The sequence below is a fragment of the Triturus cristatus genome, chromosome 5_2, assembly GCF_964204655.1.
Source record: "Triturus cristatus chromosome 5_2, aTriCri1.1, whole genome shotgun sequence".
Taxonomy (NCBI): domain Eukaryota; kingdom Metazoa; phylum Chordata; class Amphibia; order Caudata; family Salamandridae; genus Triturus; species Triturus cristatus.
In genome coordinates, this window is record NC_140588.1 from 270,139,016 (window position 1) to 270,156,892 (window position 17,877).

Genomic DNA, 17,877 nt, shown 5'->3' on the forward strand with positions numbered 1-17,877 from the left:
TTATGCACCTTCAGCGAGCGCGGGGTCGCTTGCCTGAGAGCGTCCCCAGGGAAGAGATAAGTATTTGTTACCCCAAGTCGCCCACCACCACCGACAATATTGGGGTGAATTAAGCAATATCAATTTGTGTCTGTCTGTCTCCCGCACCTGAAACAGAGGGCTCGAATGGCAAGACCCTCTGAACCCAGGGGAGGTGCAAGTTCCGTTTACGCCAGCCCCCCCCCCCCCCCACCCATTCTGTAACGAGCCTGCATGTTTTTGCTGGCAGTTCCCCCGGGACACAAGCAGGCATCCACTTCTGTCAGGACAGCTGATCACAGCAAAAATACAGAAGTGGATGCCTGCTTGTGCCCCGGGGGAACTGACAGCAAAAATAAAAGCAAAACACACGCAAAGCGGCATTAACGTTGCTATGACAACGAAAGGTTTGCAAGATGGTGTTTGACTGTCCACAGTCCACAGTCCGACGGACACGCGCATGCTGTCTGCTATGGACAAATGGCAAGAGCAGCAATGTTTGTCCATGCAGACGCGTGCACGCAAGCCCTTCGCAGAATCGATTCCAAAAGGTACTCGCAATAGCGAGAGCAGCGCATGCGCTGCTTTCGCTAGGCGAGACCTAAAAACAGGGGGAAGTCTGAGACTCTTTAAATGCTTCTGCCTCTAATCGGACAAGAACCTTCCTTTTTAAATCTAAGGTACTCATTGTTGTACAGTACATTATGGCGTATAGTGGCAAAACAACTAGATGCTGAAGGCTTATTTTGGTGGTGTTTTATGGGGCTGTAGAACCAGCAAGACTGACTACTGTATCCTTTCTTCCCACATTTCGCCCTCCTGTCTAAGCACTGTCATTTCCGTCAGTATGGTGCGTACCATTGTAGCATGGTTAAGTGCATTGCTTTTGCAAATACACCACTTTGATGTTGGAACAAGATACTCTGTTGTGAGCACCACTGATGTTGACAACCCACTTACCGTCTTCCCAAGCACACATGGCTTCCATCTCTAGGACAAACACGTGCCCATATATTTGCCTGTATTCCAGCTAAACTGGCATGGAGACAAATCTCAGCACAGTAATGGGGAGACTGCCTACAGGGCATGCCTTGCCCAGGCTTTACTTGTGCCCTGTGTTCTGGGCCTGCTGCAGACAGCAGTAATTCATGCTACTGCTCTGTTCTATCGGGCCTTTGTAGCCCTTAGCTTGGAAATCTAGGGAGTGCTGCAGGATTTTCAGCTGCATCTGCACTGCCATGCTGCCCATTTGTGCACGTTGATAAATTTGGCTGAGAGTTGTGTGCCGAGATTCCCATCTCCCTCGTCCACCTCTTCTTGCTCTCTATAGCACAAGTTCCCATCGTGGTGGCTCTACTACAGCCAGCACATGCCTCTTGAGCACTGTGGGCCAGACTTGTTACTGAGCTGTTCATAGGGCGAAACACGGAGTTGAGCTAACACTACCAGTGGTTGGAGGAGGAGTGATTTGGGAGTATGGCAATTGTGTAGTAAGCAATGTTGGACAGTAATGTTTCTGGATCACACGGTGAATGGACATACATGCATGCATGTATAGGAAGGAGGCTCTCCCTTATTTAACAAATGTTGATATTTGTGCACATTTTAGGTCTTGCCTGCCACCCAAAGCTAGCTATTTATTTGGAAAAGACCTATTGTAGGCTCACCAAGGACTTAAATTGGGCCTACAAGGCTCCCGTTGCTTGCCATCTGTTAACTTTGTCACTTATTTTCTTGCTTTTTATTATTCATTGGCCTGCCTTATCCATTTTGTGTTTCCTTCCAACAGAAGCATAGCCTGTATACTAGCATTTTACTTTGCTTACTTGTATCCGTCTACTGCTCACTTTCAGGGAACTACTTATTTCTTTTTGCTTAAGCATTCCATAAAAGTGCATCCGTTTGCCACCTCTCTCCTTCGTTTGATTCTCCCTGCCAGCTCTCCACCCCTCGTGCTCAGTCTTGCTTTCTCCCTCGTGTGCATCTTATCCCGACTTCCTTCTGCTTCTCCTGTCGCACCCCCACCCCTCACACACCCAGCTCGCATCTTTTTAACTTCTTTGGGAAGGGTCTGGCAGCAAATTGCTGCCTGTCCTAAAATGCACTCTTGTGCTGCTTATTTTTATTACTTAAAAAAATCTACCAATCCATCTTGGACCAGTTTTATTCTGTAGGCACGTGCATGCGTGGATAACTTTATTTTGTGCTTCTTTTTTGCCATGCTCCACAGCATCTTGCTGATGCTGTACAGCATTGCCCAAAAAAATTGGCAAAGCCAATATGTCCCTAAGTTGAGACCAATGCTTGTTTTATTCTAGTTAACCCTTGCAGAAATCTACCGCACAACAATGCAATTCAACATACAGATCGTTAATCAAAAGTCATTAACACAATTAAACATTGTAAAGTACATCCTAATTCATAAACCTTTAAAATTAGTGTATACATTTTTTCAATTTCGTACATGAAAAATCAAATCACCCATATAACCAACCTTGGTCTCTACATTATATCGTATTTTCTTGGAATCCCTTCTAGTTATTACACCATTTCTTAAGATTGGGAGGCTTTAGTCTGTCCAAAAACAGGAGAAGTGAGCAGAATATGCTCTAGGATAGAACAAGGGTCACTGGAATTATGTGGCAGTGGAGGGCCAAATTATGTGTCAGGGGTGAATAGATTATTCAGCCATAGAAAAATAATGTGGCAGCATTTTACTATTTTCAAATTTTCACACACAGCAATCAACAGCTAGACTGACGACCAGCTAAGCTAACCTTTGCCAAGGATCTTTAATGGCAATTGGTGGTGGTTTTTAGGTGGAGCCTAGAGCCAGCGCGCATGCGCTGCTCTGTGAGACTTATTAAAGAGGAGTAGGTGAATAGAAGCTCCGCCCACTCTCCGCCCATATTTGCCATTGGCTTGTCATTGACTGTCCTAAATACTGCACAGACTTTGCTTGCCTTTTTTTTTCCTCTTCCAGGGGAACAACTAATCCAAGATCACCAAAAATGTAATGAACTTGATCAGAGCCTGTTATGGCCTGAATAAATCTACCCTCTTTAAATGTATTCCAATAGGTTACTGATATCTTGCCTCTTTCCTCCGACTCCTCATCTACCCATTAAATCAATTTGCTTCTGGACATATAATCCCCAATTCTAAACAAAAACCCATATTGGCACATTATGGAAGGGTGAACCCCTTTAAGAAGTTTCCTTCGACTTGCTTGAGATGCCTCCAACTAGCCAAAAGGCGTATCTCCACCACTATATAGCAGCAATGGAACCGTGATAACTAAATAAGCATGGACAAGGGGAGCTACAGAGTATCTTTCTTGTTGCAATTTCGAAGTTATTTGCCCTCATACTGCATGTAAAGCCTCTCCAAAATGCATTGACCAGTGAGTATTCCAGTTCAAAGAGGTGGCAGAGGTCAAACTCTGATGCTCATACTCACCCACAACTTTTAGTTATGGTCTGGCTTGACAGCACTGCTGTCCCTAGACAGTTATGTGAGCCTCACCAAAGAGGGGCTTTGGCTTAGGCCACATGTTGTGAGACAGGAGTAATTATTTTGATTGAGCAGAAGTTGTGTGCCTCCACAGAAAAAAAAAAAGTTCTTGCCCCCCACACAGCTGTGATCATTTTTGTTTATTTATCCTGAGCTTGAGCTTTGAGGGCCCACACAAGACCTTGGCATGCTATTAAATTGTCTTAGATACTACATAATTTATGTTGTTTTCTCTGGCAGCGGCACAGATGGGAAAAGAGCAGTTATCAACTTATATGGATTTTTAGGTCTGGCTTGACAGTGCCGCTGCACCTTTCCCATTAACCTGTACCAATATTTATCCACAATTCTTTACTTCCACACAAATACATAGCGGTTCCCATGCTATTTACTAGTAATGCTTCACATCACCTTACAAACAAAAAGAAATTATGATAGCTGGAATGCTGAACAATGCAAGCCTTCACCCCCAGTCACAGATCTGGGATCAATCTATTTTTTTGCTCTCCACGCCACCTCAGTTTGGACCCAGCCATATGCAAATCAATCTTGACCCTGCTCCTCATGGGAACAGTCAAGCCTGAACTGCCAGGCGAAGTTCTCCCTGACCAGAAACAAGCATTCTGGGACCGGTTTCAGGGTATCACCCCTCATCAGCCTGGCTAGCTTGAATCCAGTGGCACAGTGAGCACTGGACCATAGGACCCATGTCTGGGCAGTTAAGGCGGGTGAAAAACTATGGATTAAACCCAGAGCTGTGACTGGGGGTGAGCATTCCGTCCATCATCTGTTCTTTTTGATTTTGTCGCCCTAAGTGGGGAGGGTATGCCCAGACGTGGGTCTGTTGCTCACTGTGCCACTGGATTCAAGCTAGCCTGGCTAATGAGGGGTGATACTCCAAAACGGGTCCCATGATGCTTGTTTACGGCCCAGGGAAGACCTGGTCTGGCATTTTGGGCTGGACTGTTCCCTGAGGAGCAGGGTCAAGACAGATTTACATATGGCGGAGTCTAAGCTGGGGTGGCGTGGTGAGCAAAAAACAATGGCTTAAACCCAGATCTGTGACTGGGGAGAAAGTTTGAATGGTTCAACATTCCATCCATCATCTGATCTTTTTGCTCACTTTACCATACAACATTCCTTTAAAGGCAGACTTCTTGACATTGCCAATGCTTGTTTTACATTATTAAACCACCAAGAGCTCAAGCTTATTATTCAATCCTTCCCATTTTCCATAATCTTCATTTTCTTTCCCTTTTGAGTTCGTTTAGAAATCAGTGTTTCTCAAGGCCCTTCATCTGTCTTTGAAGGCTCACTAGTGTATAATCTAATCGTTCCAGACTGTCCGTGTACAACAGTAAGCCACTTACACTTGTCTTCTTCAGAGGGTAAACCATCCGGAAGTCGCAGGGTGTGAATAACATTCCATTTCTCTCGCTCTCTCTCTCTCCTGTGTTTGCCAAATTTTGTAGCACTTCATGGACAGAAACCTTTTTTTGTTGTGTGGTAGCTTATGGCTGCTTCTGAGGTGACCTTATTTGGGTTTTTGAGTGTTCGTAGATGCCCACAGATTCCCCTGCATCTATTTTTCAATTGTGTACAGTTTGTTGGGAGTGCGGGTGAACCTGGACTTGATCTCCAAACTGAGGGGCGGGTGGGAGGTTCGTCTGCACTCTAGGTTATGGGCAACTTGCAAGAGGGAGCTGAGGTGAACCCAATGAGGAATAAAAGTCCGTAGGCCCAGAAAATATGCCTGTCAACTCGCCCTTATTTGCAGAATGTGACCCTTCTCCGATGCGATGGAATTCAACCTCCTAAAAAGCAACTTCTTCGTAGACTTCTGCGGTTTCATGCTCTTTGCACCACCCTCCTAACTTGGTTTATCTTTCATTCACATATGTGGTATCCCCTTATTTAATAGTAGACTTTCCCTCATTTACTAGCAGGCATGCTCGAGGGAAGCCTGCAACGTGCCTCCTGCTTTGGACGAGGGAGTGGAGAGAGAAAACGGGGTCTGGTGAGTGGAGTAATCTCCTCCAAAATATCTGGGTTTAGCAGTGTTTGCTTTCTGCTTTATCCGCGTGAGGGACCCACCAGTGCAACCAACACTTTCTTAACGAGCATGTTGCCCCCATTAGCCGTCTGCCCAGTTCTCCTAAATATTCTGCAATCTCTGCATAAAGATATTGGTTAGGCCTCGTGCTGATAATTCACAGTGCTTCTCTGCTCGACGTTGTGAGGCGTTTATTTCCAGCAGTTCAGTTTTCCCCCCAAACATTCAAAGGCGAATCTATCAGTTTTTGTCAAACTCAAGTTTAAAGATGCGTGTGTGTGCTGTTTTGATTTGTGGAATGCACACCAACACAATGTAATTAAAATGTTTAACACTGGTTTCGTGCTGGGGTACAGGGCATGGCCTTCTGTCATATTTTAAGTGCGCTCCCACTGCTTCCTCATCGTGTACGCCTTTGTCACTGCATTACCAGGTTCAGGGAGGGGGAGGGGCAATGCAAATAGAATCATTGAAAGGGAACTGAAGCTAAATATTGATAGAGCTGTTGGAATCTGCTCAGCCAGAGGAGGGAGAGTGGGCGCCTCTGCAGCGACCTCTGTCTGCCATCTGCCATACTTGTGTACACATCACTCCAAGATGCCTTACCTGCCCTTGATTAGCCCTTTTCCTCGCCCGCTCCCAGACTCCTTCTCTGGTTTCCCATCTTCCCTTCTCTAATTAATCTGTTTTATGTGTTTCTGCTTAGTGTGGCCAAAATACGCTTGCTCATTTGATTGTTAGGTCTTGCGCCTAGCGGTGCACTGTGTAGCAGTGCTCGCGCAGTGCGAGACTTTTTGTAAGTTAAAAACGGGGAATCTGATGTGACCTAGGAATCTCTCGCGCTCCTGCGTGTGCGTTTCCTTTTCAGCTCCCCCATTGGCCTTTGTGTGCGTCTTGTTCTAAAAGACTGCATGCAATTGGCCCGAGGCGGGCGCATTGCTCCTTCCATGACCTATTGGTGTCTATTACGCGCTTGGTGCGCAAAATAGACACCAATAGGCCATGGCTCACAGTGACGCGCGCGTGTACCACTCACAAACTTCTGTTTTTTTCTTTGGATCCATTTCATGGGGAAGCAACCCGCAGGAGCTGGCTCCCGAGGCAGCCTTCAGCAAGGTGCATCTATCCGTAGCGCCCAAACCGCCTTCTCCCAGCACTCGCACATGGCCATGCCCGACCAGCATAGCCCACCCCCAACACCCCAACACACCGTATTCTGCCCACCCCAAGCGCCCGCAGGCACCGCGGCCGACACCGCACTGCCCCTGATTCCCCTGGCCTAAGATGGACAAAAGGCCGAGGACACGAAAACTGGGCCTCGAACCGCAAACCAAGGGGCTCAATCGGCACCCTGCACAAAGGGCTCAAGCAGCCCCCTACACAATAGTGGCCTCTAACCTGTTGCACAAAGACAGCACAACCACATCCAGCATATTTTTTTTTTTTTTACAAAGGGCTCACTCCTTGCACAAAGAGCACATCCAGCACTTTTAATAAAGGACGCAGTCAGCACTTTTGTGCAAATTGTTGCATGCAAAGTCCGTCCGAGGGCATACCGATCACCTCTACACAACGTGTCCACCCAGCACCCTGCACAAAGTTCGCACTCATGGCGGTGCATGGAGGCCACAGCCACACTTTACGAGTGAAGCATGCTTGTAGTTTGCTGAAGGAGGCCACCTGCACACTTTGTAGCGCGGAGTCTGGCACTTTCACCACACCCGCTGACTACCATTTGCCCAAGCCCTGAGCTGCATCCCACGTGTGCCAGCTCCCCGCTTTACACTCCCTGCCCTACCCCCTTGAAGGCAACCCCCACCTGCGCCAACAACCCCCGGGCCTCCCCGCCTTTCTTACCGCAATTACCCCCTCCTCAGACCACCCTCCCCCCCCCCCCCCCCCCCAATGTGTCCGTAGCCCCCATAGTAATCGCCATCAACCGACCGGCCAAAAAGGATGAAGGCACCCAGACTGCGTAACTTATGCCCACGTCCCCACCTGCCAGTCCTCCTCCGAAGACATCAAACAATTTGCCCAAGACCACTGGCCCGTCGCCTCCCCCTGGGATCCCATTCTTACCCCACTATTGCCTTCTTTAATAACGCATGTGCTCCCGATTCCCACTTTATAACCGGCACCCTCCCAACTCCTGTCTCTACATTAGAGCATTCCTGTGTGTACTCAGACGGGGTTAAAGCTACTGCTGTAAAACTGGCTTTCACAGCGAGCTACCAGTTTGTATGCGATATAGTATCGCTTTGTGTACCACGTGTGCCTTTTCTCCTCCATGCCTATCTGATTTGTTATGATAAACTTTTTGTTGCATTTAACAGGGAGGGGTAGATCAAGAGGGAATCTGATCATCTGTCATTCATTGCTTATGCGTTGCGTGTGTCCGATTGTTGCGAACCGTGTTTTTTTCTATTTTGCTTACTGAGCGCTGAACTGTCACTCCTAGTACGGCGGGGATGAGAGTGTTCTACTGCTCACTATACATTTTGGGGCTGAGGTTGGAGTATTGTGTAGGATGGGGTTGATGTCTGTGCATACTGTGTGTTCTTCATGGTCGCACATTGTGTACAGGGTCTAGACCTGTATTTTAATGGCACAGACCGCATGCCTGCAATTCCACACCTACAAGCGTAAGACGCCAGACATGTAAAAGGGTTTTGCACTCATGTCGCATTGTATGGGGTAGAGCGGAGCTTATGGCATCCTGTTATTATGTTTGCCCTCGCAGTGATGTGTAGTGGAGAGCAGTATCCTTCCATACAGAGAGTATGAGGTCGCAAAGCTGGAATTTCTGTATCTGAGGGTCCTGCAACCTCTTCTTTAATATGAACGAGTTATGTTTAATGATAATATTGTGATAGTGACCAATCGGACAATATTACTTAGTGGCCACATTACACATCATCCATTGTCAGCAGTGAACACCTCCTGTCCACTGGGCAGTGTTACTTGCAGTAATGTAAAAAATAATTTGGAATGCCTTTACTTGGGTAGTACTGAGTTTAACATGAGGCTAATACATTGTGACTATAGCTGCAAGGCTTCTGGCATTAGGTTAATAAAACTTGTAATACGTGGCCCACAATTCTACCTGATTTATCAGTCCAATATTAGTTTTGGAAGAAAAAAAAAATTCTCCAAGATACATACATATTAGTCTCAATTACATAGTTTTTAATTTTGGTGTCCAATATATTAATTCAGCCATCCAAAGTTTCAGACTTAGGCTGAACTGCACACGGGAGTTACTTGCAGGTAGCTGGAGAGCTACCAGCAGTCATGAGCTAGTTTGGAGAAGCCTGCTCTACACTGTACGCAGCAAGTTGCTTACAAGCAGTGTGTATCGTTGATGATGTGTTTTTTGTTTTACTTTTATTTTTAAATTTTTGCAACAAAAAAATTCAAACTAAATGCCACAAGGATGTGACCATTAACCCATCCACCTTTGTATGCTTCCTTCCAGAGGACAAGTTCCGGTAGTGGCAGCTGCCTACCCAAATCTCATCCCTTCCGGGCCCTTTATGATCCAGCCACTGACAAGAGGGTGTTGCCTCCACAGATGTCAGGGGACAGGGTCTGCAGTATGGATTCCATCTCTCGCTGGGGAGCTATTCGGTCATTCTCCACTGTCCTATGTCAATCCTGAGTGTCTCCACCTTCCCCATATTCGGTCCAACTTTTGGGGGCAGCCTCTTGCGGCGTAAACCACTCTCCAGGCCTCCATGCAGTGAGTCATTCTCGTTTCCCACATTTCCTGGGTAGGAATCACAGTCCGCAAGTCTTGGCGGCGACTCCACTGCGCCCCCTCCCCTTTCGACTTTCTCCGTAATGAGGGAGGGGGCGGGGCTCTGTCAGTTCCTCCTCTGCTTCCACCGGTGCCCATTCACAGCCGGCGTTTGTCGTTCGTCAACCACCCGCCTTTGTGCTGGCTGGGAACTTTGCCGCCGATGTAAATGTGCTGTACTTTTGAACCATATTTTCCTGGTATGGCTGGCTCCTCTGTGGTGCCGCTTGCTCATTTTGTTTGGTTGACGCTTTATAATATAAGCCTTGGAGACCCCCCTGTATTTCTTATCTCACTCCAGGCTGATCTCTCCTCTCCTTCCAAAGATAAACAATCTCGCCTCCAAGTGCACATGAACCATCTCTTTTCTGTCACATTTGTGATCTCTACAGTTTTCATGCTCCATAATACTGCAGATATTTTACTTCTCAAGATAATGTGGCTTGTAAACATCTACCCAAGGTTTTATCTATCTGTGTGTTCTGTTTAATATGGGCTCTGTTTACTTTCGCCTTTTCATCACTTTCACTTTTCCTATCCCACATCTCTTTTCTCTCTCCCTATATTGCTTTTTTACTCTCTCCCGTCCTCTTGCTCCCTCGCTTGCTCGCTATTTGTTTGTCCACTCTGAGCATTTATAGTGCAATAGCTCTCGCATTATAAAGTTTGAGCTATTGGTGTTGCATTTTTTACCAATGCCAATAGTTCAAACTTTCATAATGCGAGACCTATTGCATTGCAAATACTTGATATTAGTTATGTTATGCAGATTGGTAGAGCGCAATATCACCCGGAAAGGTAACCTGGCGCTGAGCAGGTGCAAGTCTAGGCACACCTATGGCCAAAACCGAACAGGGCATTTTTTTTTTTTTACCTTTAGCTTTTAGTTGCGTAGAGTAGTCTTTGATGTTTCTGGCGTGAGTGGAAGTCACAAAAGCAAATTGTTCTGCCTAAGCCCACACTGGCATTTCTCAGACAGGAGCAGCTCCGCAAGCTGGGGCCCTCCCCGAGACGAATCTTCATGAGCATGAGAGTTCAAGTTGTTTGATACCATGAACTTTCAAAGCACCGCGGAGCCAGTAAGCACCCCGATACCAGGTCAGAGCTTTGATCTTGCCGCCTCTCTTTATCCAGAAAGTCTTAAAGCAGAGCACCAATTTTCCAGGGAGAAAGTTACTTAATCTTACAAGGACTGACTTTACCGTACAGCACAATTTAACTTTCTGGCTGTTTATCTTTCGTTGCCTAAGTGGCCCTTGCCTGCTTAATGTGGTCTTGCAGCACTTGAGATGTTGAAGTGTTTCACTGCACCACGTTCAAGCTGAATCTGATGGAACCTTCTTTCGCAGCCAGGCCGGAGCTGAAAGAGAGACTCCCCAGCCCCCCCCCCCCCCCCCCCCCCCCCCCCCCCCCCCATCTGCAAACGCTGCCTAGAAGCCAGCAAAGGAATGCCCTACGTAGACTAGGCACTTCTTGAGGCCCGGACGGATCACCATGTGGGAAATACAGTCGGGGCATCACCCAAGGCTTTCAGGTCCCTTTGCCTAATTATGTGCGATCTGGGAGCTACTATAACTTTATCACACTATCTCGATCTCTCCCTCACCTTTCCTGGCACACATTAAGAGCGATATTAAAAGATCCCCCTCCTCCCCACCATTCAGCTGCTGAGGGAAGTAATTTAAAAAAAATACTTTTAAGATTGCTTTTCTCCTTACATCGCATATGGTAGGAGGTTCGAGACCTTTTTAGTACAACTTTCCATTGTAACTTGGCTGTTAACCATGAAGCGGAGAGGGTGGCAGCGGGCATCCCTACCTGGCTAAATTGCTGAGGACACTGATAATGTAGGGCAGCCGTGCGCCTCCTCAATTTCGTGATTGTGTTACATGCTGCTTCCAGCACATACACTTTATTTTTAGTTTGTTTTCGACCTACACCGGGGTAGCATAGACCAGTGCTGGGCACCATATGTATAATTCAAAAACAGGCGTCCTCGTCTCTGCCTTAACGACAAGAATACAGTAAACCACTGTTCCCTACTAATTTGGTCAGTCAGATGTTGAGGCAAGCCTGCTGTGAGTTAGGTTCTCGATTGAAGCAGGCCTGATTTGATGTAGAGGTCCCACTTCTGCACGCATCCCACGCAAAGGCCAGTAGCCATTTTTTTTTTGTCACGGTTAATAATGGCTTCTACGAGTTTATCATCCTTCTGCCCTGTCATTTTATTCTAAACATTTAGCAGATGTTTCTTTGTATTAATGTTGCTCCCCTGTCACCTTTGACAGAAGCAGTGTCTGCTTAAGATCACTGTGTTTAGACTAATGGGCATTGAGCTTGCATTGGTGAGTCAGGTTTTTAAAATTACACTAACACATCAGAATCCGAAGTAGTTACAGTATGTATTGCAAAGGTTGATAGAACACGAGTGCTGGTTATGAGGTATACTTGAAAGTGTCTTATTTGCTGAATTGGACGAGCAGAAAGCTGTCAAATTTGTGAAAGAAGCAGCATGCGTTACTCTTGTATGGGTTTTTAACAACAGTCATAGTGTTAAAGTGAGCTTTGGTGTACCTCCTAGTTCAAATTGGAAGTATTCAGGGGTTGAGGGTTTGAATGACCGTAGCTGCACCGCCACATTTAAGTACTGTTTAGTGTTTTTGAACAGTTCACCTGCGTTGTTAACCCCTTCGCCGCGGCAAGAATTCCGCCGCGGCGCTGGGAGGGGTTTGGGGGCAGTTGCGGTGCCGCCGTGCTCGTGACGGAACCACTCCGTCATGAGTCACGGGTGAGCTGTGCTCATGACGGAGTGGTTCCGTCACGACTCCGCCCACTGCACTAATCGCCCGCACAGGCGGGGAATTAGCGCCGCGTGGGCGGAGCGGCCGCCAACTGCCGCAGCATGACGGAACCACTCCGTCATGAGCACAGCGCACCCGTGGCTCATGACGGAGTGGTTCCGTCATGAGCAAGGAACGGGTTAATGGAGCGTTCATATAAACCTTTATCTGCTCTGGAATAAGTGTTAGATGGATCTCTGTGGCACAAAGTGAATTCAGCTGCCGACTGGTATATTCTTGAAATGCGCAAAGGGATAGTATGGTCTGCCTAAACCCTTCTTCGGCTTTCTTTAATTTAACTTTGTGAAATAGTAGTTTAAAAGGGATCCCTTTCATAAAGATGCCTCAAAACACCAGAATACTCATGAATGCTGTGCTTAATAGGAAAATAGTACCATGCTTGCATCCGGCCATAGCAAATTAAGGATGGAGTGCAACTAGAAGGGTGGCAGAGAATAGGCTCCTAGGTGTATAAGCTTTCGACTTATCAATTAAGTGGTCTAAATCAGTTGATCAACCAGCCTCATCCGTATATCTACAGCTACTCTTCCACCCTGACATAACTGTTTAAGTTGGTCTCCCTTCTCACTGGTTGGAAAGACCTGTCTTGTTTCTGCAACACCACTGGCCCCTAAATCACGGCTAAACAGTGCTGTCCATTATTTTTCGAAGCACAGAAAGGGCTGTGTGCACTTTTTTAAAGAAAAGGTCTGTACCTTCATGGTCGTCTTTTAACACTGGGCTGTTTGTATGGGAGAAGCCCCATATCTAATAACCAGCCTGCACTGTCCATTATTTTTCGAAGCACAGAAAAGGCTGTGTGCACTTCTTAAAAGAAAAGGTCTGTACCTTCATGGTCGTCTTTTAACACTGAACTGTTTGTATGGGAGAAGCCCCATATCTAATAACCAGCCTTAGTTATCCCCTAAGATTTGCTCAAACGGCGGTTAAATGTTGGCTGAAATGTAACATTTTGTAGCTGAGACTGTAGGGGTCTTGCAGTTCTAATAAAAACACTCGGGTCTAGTCCAACAAGTGGTCCAGATGAGTTGGCCAAGCATCAGTGAAATTGGCCATGTTGTGCCTGTTTGATTTTAGTCTATCTAGAAGGTAAGGGTGTGTGGTTCCCATGTTAGTCATAAGGACTTGGTTGAGTAATGCTCTGCTTTCTTTTGGTTTCTCTTGGGACACTTTTCCCACCTTATTATTTAGTTATGGGAAACGAGACTGGACATTACCCAGCTGGGCTCGATCTCTGATGCCACCCTGTTTATAATTTCTTAAATTATTCATTATCTTAGTTACTGTCGTCAAACTTCAGGAACCCAGGCATATTATTGTACACAATTCATTATGCTTGAAAAAGCTCCATCAAGGGATCAACCATGTATCTTGTTCCTCATTTTAAAACCCTGCCATAGGGAGATGTTCATATGTGTCTAATTTTGTGAACTTGTGTCAAGTAATCTCCAAGCATTGACAACGCCAAAAGGCCTTGGTTTATTGGCATAACACATGCTGCGTAACCCTATTAGAGCCAGAAGTAGTGGACTGAGAGGGCTGTTCTTGTACAGTAGTCCCTCGTGCACTTGAATGCAAGCACTCAAGTGGTGGCACTAGGATACACAAACAGCCAATAATTTTTGCTGAGATGAATACTCCACAGGGCTGATCCAAGACCTGATTAACCAAGCCTCCAGCCAATGGCTGAAAGAGGCTGGTTGAAGAAAGCCACTGATTGTGAAGGGTGTACCCAGAATCCGCTTTATGAATATCTTTAACAGTAGGTCTGTTTGACATCTGCGCTTTCAAAACCCAGACAAAAAGGTGTTTTGGACTGTTAGTCTTCTTGGTGGTGATCTCCCTCTGTAGCCGTTCTGCTGGTCCAAATGTCAGAAAAGACCATAATCGGGGGCTTTTGCAGAAAGACACCTTCGGTGAGGCACAGTACTGTCATTTGCCATTAACAGTATTGTGCCTTCTCTTTTTTGTTAGACTTTGTCCCTAGCTAACTCCTTTTACAACAGCTAGTTTATTTTTTCATGTACAGTCTTGTTGCACAACAAGTGTATAAGCAGTAGGCCCAGCCTACTTGCAGTCACTGCACCTGGTTTTGGGCTGCAGATGGCACTGACCGCCTGGATCCAGGTGGAAAGCTGAATGTGGGTAATTGCCCACTACAGCAGGCCACCAGAGCTCGGGAACCTTATGTACTTCGACTGGGTGCGTGGTCTCAACTATGATGGAGAGTGGAGCGAAGTGAATGCCCAGTGTTGTTCTGCTGTGATTCCCAAGGAAGGAGGCAAGTTATGAGCTGGTCTCCTTTTAAGATGAAAGTACATGAGGTGGTCGAGTATTGGGCAGTTCAGACAGCTAGCCCAAGCCAAGTGAGCACCTTTATCCACTACCAAAGTATTGCATTCTGCCACAGGATTAATCTCAACACCATAGTAAAATCACAACGCAATCATTAGGAGTGTACTAAATTCACTTGCATTTCATGCTAAAAAATAGTGCAAAAAACACAAGTGCTGTGAAAACAGTAGCTGCCAGCATTCTGGCCGTTCAAGTTGTTCCTGTTCTCCTGCGCTAAAATGTTTTCATTTCTCCATGTGGTGTGATGGTGGAATTTAGAATAATGTGAAATCCACAAAATTCCAAGAGGATTACACTGGCATGATTTAAATTTTTCCTGGACCTGGTAATCATACTTCAGAAAAGGAACACAACACTGCTCTAGTGCTTTCAGAGCAAAGAAAGACACTGAATTAAAACTGATGGTTTGACCTGTGGTGTTGTGAGACCCAAGTGCTTCAGGCTCTCACGCTGTTGGCAGTAGATTTTTCCCAGGTTTCAAGGGGAACGGTTATTTCTTATGTCTATTTGTATGGTTGCTAAATTCAGTAATTCACAGTGAACCATACTAGTCTCCGGCAATATCATTGAATTCCTATATTGTTTTCAAAGCGTGTACTCCATTGTCTAGGAATATACATATTCCCTTGTAACCATTTGTTCAGATGTATAAAACTCGGGGGTCCTTCCACTAACTAGTCTTTTGATTAAGAGTGCAAGCCAGAGCGAGCCTCTCTCTATTAAAGCAGTTTTTTTGGTAGTGGAGAGTTGGGGGTGAGAAGACTGGCAGCCCACCATTCTCATAACCCTTTATTCTAGGAAGTGCCACAGTTGACCAGACACCTGTTGAGGCTTGAGATTAAAAGCTGATGGTCGAGTGAGAGGTAGAAAGCCTTAGGTGAAATAGGAGTGTAACTTGTACAAGGGGGCACTGTGTAAGTCTTCTCATTGATTAACACATTGTCTTTTACATGTGCTGATGGATTTCATTGCATAATCGCATGCTGCCAAGTGTCCAATTAAACTTTGTGTTGTTCTGTGAGGCTGTAGGCTTGTATGTACAGTGTATATGGTGGCGAGGCATTGCTCTTTAATCGAAATGCCTTGACTGGTGTTATTTTCGCTTCCTAATGCAGATTAATTTCTTTTTGTCATGTGCGAATATCCATTAATACTAACCAGTGAATGTCACAGTAAGGATATCCGCTTTCTCCATGTCCTTGTGGAATCAACAAGGTTTGGATATAATGCATTTATGTGCTGGATTGTAATGTCTTGCACATTAAAAGTAGTAGATTAAAACACTTTCCTCGGTTATTTGATAGTAACCTGGTAACCTTGAGTGTTGCCATTCTTAAGTGACTGGCTCATAAATGATTTGAGATGCAATTGTCATACCTTTGACTGTTTCAAGCTGTGGTGTTCTCTCTGGGACTTTCGATCATTAAAAATCCTAGTTGCAGCTCGCCCAAATCGACCTAAATAGAAATTTGTTGGATCCCGATTAGAAAGAACATTTCAGGATAAATGTGAACCTCCCAAATGTGGTGGACTTGGTACGAGATTACTAGATACCCTGTGGTAAAGGTCTAATTTTGAACTATGCGCCACATTGATGCTGGAAAGAAACGAACCAAAAGATATTTGGGAACCATGCAGAGAATACTGCAGAATATATATTACGCAAACTTGAATTCTGTTGTAAGATCATGAAGTTCTTTCATGTAGATGCGGTCTATAATTGATTGGCTTGTGGGTGTTGTGAGCGGGTTGAGGTGGATTGTACACGTATGCATTTGATAGCCAGTGATGTGGTGGTGCCTGATGGACATGAGCAGTAGACATAGTATGGGTTTGGCTGGCCTCTAGACAGATGTCCGAGTGTATATCCATCAAATGATGGATTTGGTAATGGTGTGATGATCGTGGGGATAGATCCAGGCACAATATATGCTTCTTTAAAGAGCTTTATTTTTTCTCTAGCTGAGCTCCACGCCCACCAGCTTCTTCCGTTACAATCTTAAACATTCTCTTCACAGATCTGACATCACAACATTCCATGCTGCCAGCTCTGCATGTCTCCACAGTGTGTTTTTTCTTTCTTCGTTAGAGCAATAAAATGACAACAAAGACGAGCATTTCACCCAAGACAGTTTTCTTACCGTTTGCACTGGTTGAGGGCATTATCAACAAACTAGACTTTGCTCTCTTGATAAGTGCCCACTGGGAGAGCTGAAAAGCTTTTCTTACTGACAACACAATCGCATTGAATCTCTGAAAGAGCAATTGTTCACTCTAACTTGCCTGTGTTGTTAACTTATGTAGAAATAAGGTGCCTATAGGGCCACCATGATAATCTTTGTATTAATTAAAAAGTTAAGTCAGCCTCGGATCTTAGGAAGACTACTCCTATTGTCCTCACAGCAGAGACCGCTGACCCTTACATCCTCGTGCTACAAATTTGTATTCTTTCATTGAATTGAAGTATTTTTATTATCCCTGGAACTGGGAAACATGCGAAACGCGCTGCTCAGCAACTGTTTGTATGTCCTGCCCTACACTACTGTCGTTGGCGTTTGTTATGCCCGTTGTAGATGGGGCTTTTGTCGCAGTTCTGCAGGGAGATTACTCCACCAGCGGCCTCTCCGCTCACAGATGGCATTACTGTCATTATTTTTGTCACGACATGCTGCTTGATCAAGCATTGTCGCTTACATGGCATATTGGCTTCATTTTCTAGATGGGCTTAAGCGAGAGACACTTAAAATTGTCTTCCTCCATTGTTGCAGCGTTAATCGGGGGCTCTCGCTGCAGCAATTAAACTCGCCAGCTCCATCGAGAAATGGGCCTTTGTACGAGAGCGCCTGCTCTCCCTAGGCGCGGTTATGTTACAAGAGCCTTTCCCAGCGGGGATCCCGTTGCGTTAACGCACATGTGGATGGATGTGTGTGGCCTCGGAAAGTGCTGAACTGAAAGCGGCAGCTGTTTCTAAATCTAAGCATGTTTTCAGTGAATGGTAGCAGAACACAGGGAAAAAAACTTCATCCAGTAAAAAAAATTCGATGTTGAGGAACAGCGCAAACTTTTATTTCCACCCCAATAATTTGCAGGTGGCATCACTGTTGATTTATTGATCGCACCTTTCACAGAAATGAGACTGCGCCCTTCTCAGAAATTCCAACAGAGAACGTCTGAAATCATGGATACACACCGAAAATAGCAATATATAATACTGATGTGTTAAGACGAGCAGCATTTAGAATGTGTGAATAGTATGACATTTTCAGTTAATCAGATCTGCT

General features: G+C 45.6%; 1 protein-coding gene across 3 annotated transcripts in view; it reads left to right on the forward strand.

Moving 5' to 3' along the window:
* JARID2 (jumonji and AT-rich interaction domain containing 2) overlaps window positions 1–17,877 on the forward strand; it is a 671,808-nt gene that overhangs the window by 120,849 nt on the left and 533,082 nt on the right. The window lies entirely within an intron of this gene.